The sequence below is a fragment of the Acinonyx jubatus genome, chromosome A1, assembly GCF_027475565.1.
Source record: "Acinonyx jubatus isolate Ajub_Pintada_27869175 chromosome A1, VMU_Ajub_asm_v1.0, whole genome shotgun sequence".
NCBI lineage: Eukaryota > Metazoa > Chordata > Mammalia > Carnivora > Felidae > Acinonyx > Acinonyx jubatus.
Window position 1 is genome coordinate 40,642,509 of NC_069380.1, and position 7,404 is coordinate 40,649,912.

General features: G+C 38.1%; 1 long non-coding RNA gene across 1 annotated transcript; it reads right to left on the reverse strand.

The window, feature by feature from the left end:
• Positions 1–357: 357 nt before the first annotated feature.
• Positions 358–7,149, reverse strand: LOC128315291 (uncharacterized). The gene is made up of 3 exons (XR_008297962.1): positions 7,101–7,149; positions 6,787–6,904; positions 358–542 (listed from the first exon to the last, which is right to left on the reverse strand). It is a non-coding gene; the product is annotated as an uncharacterized LOC128315291 (long non-coding RNA).
• Positions 7,150–7,404: the final 255 nt, after the last annotated feature.

Below are 7,404 nucleotides of genomic sequence, written 5' to 3' on the forward strand. Positions count from 1 at the left end.
GAAATCAGTTATTATTCTATGTATATAAATTATAATTTCTAAATTGATGCTTCCTTTAACCCATAAAAATCTGGGAAGCATTTTTTAGAAGTTCTTCGAAAAGAGTTAAGTAAACAACATTAAAAAAGCTGTTCGTGCGTGAGGAAGTGTAAATCACTAGCTGTATACGTGGTTCTAACTGAGGCGCTGCACTGTCTATATAGCAAGCTACAAGTAAATGGTGTTGAAAGTACTCTGTCAGGATGGATCTGTCCTCTGGGTCTCCACCGCACATAATTAGTTTCATGTAAAATGACTGCTTTCCAAGTTTATTATATATGAATTTAATATACCAAATAGATAGAATACAAGAAATGATAAGTGGAAAAATTTCAAAAGATTTATATTTCTCTAGTGAGCCCCAAAATAGCCTATCCTGTATCCCTCTCAGTTACCACAGGATGTGTATTACTCTGACTTTCCCCACAAGTGAGGTGATGAACTGCTTGGCGACGGGCTTTTTACTCTTTCCTTTTTTTCTTCTGTGGATAAAAAAGAGAAACCTGTAAAGAGGATACATGACTGAGTTTGTAAAATTGAAGTGAATGCAAAAATAACACGTCTCCCATATAAAATGCTTGAATTCTGAGAATCCCTGAATGATAATTTTGGAAAATTTGATAGGTGCCTTTAGTTTGGTTCAGGTCATCTAGTTTATTTGTTATTGATAAGAGGAATACAACAAGGAAATTAATTTGATAGATATACTTTGCTTGTTAAAGTTGTCCATGATCTCATATTTATTTTAGGCAGCTTTTCTTTTTATAACGCATTAATAGGGATTTTCATGGCATTTTATCTTTTTTTCCCTTAGTATTAGACATGTACATTTTTCTTGTACAGAAGTAGGATTTTTTTTAAAAAATGTCTATTTATTTTTTGGAGAAAGAGAGGGAGACATAGAATCCCAAGCAAGCTCCACACTGTCAGTGCAGAGTGCAACACAGGGCTCGAACTCACAAACCATGAGATTATGACCTGAGCCGAAATCTAGAGTCGGTCGTTTAACCAACTGAACCGCCCAGGCACCCCCTGAAGTAGGTGTTGTTTTTTAACAATATCTATTTTACATTAAGAGCTATACTTAATCAAACATGAGATCTTCAAAGCCAGAGACAGCTCACTGTAGACTATGTATTTGATGGATCAGAGAACTTATAATATACATATTCAGACGCTGTGTCTTTAAAATTCCTTTCTTTGATGATTTCTTCTGACAGTTCCTCAGTCATTTGCTAACATATCTTTCTGTTTCATTCTCTAAGATATGCTGTTCTCTGACATATATACTTTGTTTACTTTTTCCTGGTATATTTGACCTCAGCTTTACCCCCAAACATCATCATTCCCACTCTCTATTTCAGTGTTCTTGCCAAACTGGGTTATTTCTGTGTCCTTAGTACCTAGAATTTTGCCATGTACCTCTAGAAATCAAGAATATCATTTAAAAATATTTTAAGTATCAAGGACAAAAAGTAATATATATGACACATATTTTAAGCATTAACCATGAATTTAACAATAAACTACAATCACACGGTGGTGTGTGTGTGTGTGTGTGTGTGTGTGTGTGTGTATGTGAGAACTGAATCTTAAAATATGTTTTATTGAGATATTTTTCCAAATGTACTGCTGACACCATGATCCAAAAATTTCACTATAGTACGCAAAAAAGTTAGATTAAGGAATGTGGAAACTGAAAGAGTGAAACAGACAAAGACAGGTATCAAAAAGCTGTAAACAATGTACGAAACACACATTCAGGGTATAAAACTCAGTTATATCTTTGACTCCCCTGTGCTCCTATCTACTAAACATTCTGTGAACATGTTCTGTACATTTACAATTCTAAGTGCAGCATTTTATTTCTCCACCCCAAAGGATTACAGCTCTAATTTTTCTACCAGAAAGATCGTTTAGAGTATTTAAGGCTTAGCTCATTTGCCATGGCTTCTCTAAGTGCTTTCTAATCCCACCAGAATATCACCCCAGTGTGCAAGGGTTTCATTAGACCTTGGAAGATATTGTGTGATTCATGTCTGTTTTCCCTGCTGGATTTTAAAGTCCTTCATTATGGGTGCATACTTTATTGATCTTAGCAACCCAGGGCGGAAGAGAATACCTTGTGTATAATTTTCTATACATAATGAAATGCAGTATACCAAGGTGGGAAAGGTGTGAGCTTGGAAACCACAGGAGAAGGTTCTGTCTGCCAGAGGGCTTTTCCTCATCCCTCCCGGTCAACACATCACGCTACCTCTGCCCCTTCTGATAAGATAGCTAAATTCCTTAAGACTCTCTTTACTGCTTATGAATTCAGAAATTTAATGTTCACTTCATAGAGTCTTTATAACAATTAACATGATCTACCATATGTAAAGAATTAAGACATTCCATATGTAACAATTGTACTGTTAATATTTTAATAATTGTTTTTTTTAATAGAAATCGATTTAGGTAGACTGTTGAACAAGTTAGATTTACGAACAAGTCATAAGCAATTGTGAGCTGTTTCTTTCTAACCCTGGATCAGTGTGTTTATTTTCTATTGCTATATAACAAATTGCTGCACACTTAGTGACTTAAAACAATACCCTTTCGTTGTCTAATAGTTCCATGGATTAGGAATCCTGGGAAGTCTTAAGAGAGGGTCTCTACTCTGGTTCCCATGAGTCTGCATCAAGTGTTACCTAGGATCAGGGTTTTATTTGAGGCTCAGGATCCTCTTCCAAGCTTGCTGGTTGTTGGAAGAATTGCCTTCCTTGCAGCAGTAGAACTCATGGAGGCTGTATTTAAGACCAGCAGGAGAGTCTCTAATGTTTAAACTTTAAAATAAAAAATCTGGGTGCCTGGCTCAGTAGGTTAAGTGCCTGACTCTTGGTTTTGGCTCAGGTCATGACCTCACGGTTTGTGAGTTTAAGCCTTGAACCAGGCTCTACACCAACAGTGCAGAGATTGCTTAGGATTCTCTCACTCCTTGCCCCTCCTGCACTGCTCTCTCTCTCTTTCTCAAAATAAATAAATAAACTTAAAAAAAACCCTACCTGGCTATGTCAGGCCCATCTAAGATAAATGTCCTTCTAGTTAACTCAAAAGGAGCTAACTACTAATGTTATCGTGGGAATGACATTCCATCATAACCACAGACTGAATACACACTCAAGGGTATGGCGTTATACAGCATGTGTATACCCCGGATTGAGAATGTGAGGGGACCATTTTAGAGTCTTGCCTACCATATTTAAGCTAGAAAATGCATATTTATAGTTATGTATTATAGCAATATACTTATATATGGATGAACAAATGGTTTCAGCAATGTCTTGGAATATACCAAGTGAAGGATTGTGAAGATCCTAATGGAGTTCTTGTATGTGAACAAGTTGTATCTCAGGCACTGAAAATATGATACCTATGTAGAAAATAAGCACATTTGTATTTTAAAAATTCATGATTACCATTGAAATAAATAGTAAGCATGTGTCTCCAGGATAAATATGAACTAATGTTCTATGTCTTAATTAGTGAGTAAAGAGGATTCTGGTAAAAATTACACACACACACACAATACAGTAAGGAAAAGGTGTTCAATTTGGTTGGGAAGGATTTTGGTTTGAGTGGTCTTTGGACAGAAGAAGCAGGATACTCAAGAAATGAGTGTTTCAAGAGAACTAAAGAAAGACAAGGAGAGAAGGAAGGAGATAGAGAGAAAGGCAAAAGTAAAGGGAGGGAGAAAGAGAAGGAGAGAAGGAGATGGAGGCAGAGAAAGAGGAGAATGGGGAAAAAAGCATGCCCCACTCTATTCACTACAATAAAGGCAGAAAAAAAGGTGAAAATGAGCATTAAGAAAATGACTCTAAAATGAAAACCTTAAAATATGTCCAAACAGATACATAGGAAATTATTCACAAAACTATTCAAAAAGAAATTATATATTTAGTTACAATTTATTGTTAATTTATAAAACTCAAACTTTTTTAAACCAAAAAGCTTATATCATGAAAATATTTCAACATTATTTTTAAACTTCAAAAACATCACACCTTGCCCAACTGCTGCCCACATACTCTAGAAGCAAACAAGGGATTCTTAGTAACAAGCTGACACATTTGCTTTGTGTTTCTTCTGTGGTATACAGGAATAGACTTAGGCCAAATTTTGGTTTTTTTTGGATATCATTTCTCAGAAGCAAAAGTTGAGGAAAGATTTTTTTAACATCTTTTATTAATTCATCAAATTGGCAAATAATTTTTAATGGTTTTTATTAATTTTTGAGAGAGACAGAGACAGAGCATGAGCAGGGAAGGGCAGAGAGAGGGAGACAAAGAATCTGAAGTAGGCTCCAGGCTCTGAGCTGTCAACACAGAGCCCGACAGGGGGCTCAAACCTACAAACTGCGGGATCATGACCTAGGCTGAGGTCAGATGCTTAACTGACTGAGCCACCCAGGTACCCCAGGAAAGATTTTTTAATTAGCTTTGAATTTTAGTATACTAAATGTGTTCATTCCTTGGGCATGTTCCTTGTAAAACGACTCTGAAGTAATAGGAAAAAATAAGACCATATATGCAAATATTGGTGTAATTCCACACTGAACAACCAAGTGTATATAGCATGAAGACTGGATTCCACTGGGGAGGGTAATATAGGAGTGTAAGGCCTAAGAACTAAATGGAACTTTTATTTTTACTTAATAATAGGTAAGGAACCCTTATCTGAAATTTGCTTGGAACTATAGTGTTTAAACTCATCCCCTGAGACATTAAAGTCAAATTCAGAGACTATTGAGGGATATGTCCCTGATATAGATCTAATTGTTGGAGAAAAACACATACATCTGTTAGGGTACTTTAGACATTACTTCTCTAAAAGGAGAAGGGCAGAACAAAGACTGAGGGAGGTGGGCATGAAATCAGAGAGAAAAGGAAATGTGCGTCCTTCTCATATTTTAAAGCTGTAGGAATAAGAGCTGTTATGTCTGTTGGCTTAGGGTGTACTGTTCGCAATCTAACATAGTTACAGATAATGGTTTATTTTTTAATGGAATTTGATGGTTTTTATGTCTAGAAATCCAGAACATTCAAATCTTGCCCTAGATGGAGACTGATTCAAAAGGTTTATTTGAAGAGAGTGAATTAAGCTACCATTTTATAAGTAGCATTTATATACCCTATATATCAGTGAACTCAAGAAAAGTCTGCTCTGGGGCCCTGAGCTAGAAGTGAAGGTTAAATGAGACCCCTAATCAGTTTGATGTCCTCCTTTTCTCAGGAGTATTTTGGGACACCTGCTATCAGACAGCTAATGGTTAGAGGGACAGAGAAATCTGTACTGAAGACCCTGGACTGATTAAACCCACATAACAGGACATCTGCAGGATTTGGAAAGTGAGAGAAAGAAACAACCTTGAAAACCCAGTCAGTCCAAGGAATTAAGTTTTTCACAGGTCTTCTTACTTCATGGAGGCAGGTAGCTCGAGAAAAAAAAATTAATTTCTGTCTTCAAAACATTAAAACCTGTCCTCTTTAGTAAATTTTAGTTTGAGAGACAAAGAGAAGGCTTTGCAAACAGGTCCAAGCTGTTGTTCAAGACTCCCTGCAGTCTGGTTGTATGACTCAGGGAATTCAATGATACTAAAGGCATCCATATGAGATGGAGAAGCTGTATGAGGTCTCTGGAAAGCTCTAATTGGAGTGTCTCAGCACAGATGCTAGTGTTCTGTAGCAGAGCCACGTCTTCAGCAGCAAAGAACCACTCTTTGTGTGAAAAAATAACTTCTGTTAAATAGAGGGATGCCTGACCAAGGCAAGTGACTGCTATCATTGATGCCCAGCATTCATCCTGCTATTGTCAGGTTACCAAATCACAGAGTCAGGTGTTTGCAGAAGCCATCGATTGGGCAATGAGAATGGTACTTTCCCAATGGTACTGTGCCTGAACAGATCCAGAGGGTGTGGATCTGTTCTACAGATCTGCTTGTAGGTACTACAAGCTTGTAGGTACTACAAGTACCTACAAGACTGCTTGTAGGTACTACAAGTACCTACAAGACTGCTTGTAGGTACTACAAGTACCTACAAGACTGCTTGTAGGTACTACAAGCAGTAGCCTAGATTCTGCCTCACCAGTGTCTACCCCCCAGTTCCCAACTCTGATCTCCTGGCTGACACAAGCACAGTCCATAGGTGGCTTGAAAAGTTGTATGCAAGGTGAAAATGTAAAGCTGCCACAAGACAGAGCAATGAGGATTTCACTAGTTTCCTTGGGCTTTCATAACAAGGTACCACAAACTGGGTGGCATAAAACAGCACAAATTTATTCTTGCGTAGTTCTGGAAGCTAAATGGCTTAACTCAAGGTGTCAGCAAGTTCATGTTCCCTCTGAAGGCTCTGGGGAAGAATCCTTTCTTGCCTGTTCCTAGCTCCCAGTGATTGACAGAAATTGTTTGTGTTCTGTGTCTTACATCTGAATCACTCCAAGCTCCACCTTGATGTTCATATGATGTTCTCCTTGTACTTGTATCCAAATTTCCCTCTCCTTTCTCTTATAAAGACACCAGTCACTGTTTTAGGGGCCAACCTAATCCATTATGACCTCATACTAACTTGGTTACATCCACACAAACAGTATTTCTAAATAAGGTCACATTCACAGGTACCAGGGGCGGAGACTTTAACATTTAGGGGAACACAATTCAGCATACAACAAGGAGTGGCAGTAAAGGGCAGTGACAATAAGAATACTCACTATGGGAAGGACAGGAAGGGGTATACTTGGTAGTCACTTGGCATGAAGAAAGACTTGATGTGAGATCAGGAAACACATTTTCTGGGAAGTGATGATCATTTGGCAGTTGATGATGAGCCTGAAAGGATTGAGATTAGAAACTCAACGTCAAAGAGGTTGAAGAAATCAGCATACATTTAGATTTACAGGAGTTAAGATTTTTGTATCTCAAATTAATGGCCACTAAAGCTGATACACCACAAAGAACACATTCAGAGATGCCTGGGTGGCTCAATCTGCTGAGTGTCTGGCTTTGGCTCAGGTCATGATCTCACATTTCATGGGTTCGAGCCCTGCATCAAGCTCTGTGCTGACAGTTTGAAGCCTGGAACCTGCTTCAGATTCTAAGTCTCCCTCTTTCTGCCCCTCCCCCACTCGTGCGCGCGTGCGCGCTCTCTCTCTCTTTCAAAAATAAACATTAAAAATAGCACATTCAAAACCTAGGTAGACAGGATGAGACAACCAGTGGACATTAGCCAACTTATGTATTTGACCACTCTACTGGTTGTGGAAGAAGCCATGGATACAATGCCTGTGGTAGCAGGGATGGAAACTATGGGTGGACTTCTCAAAAAACCA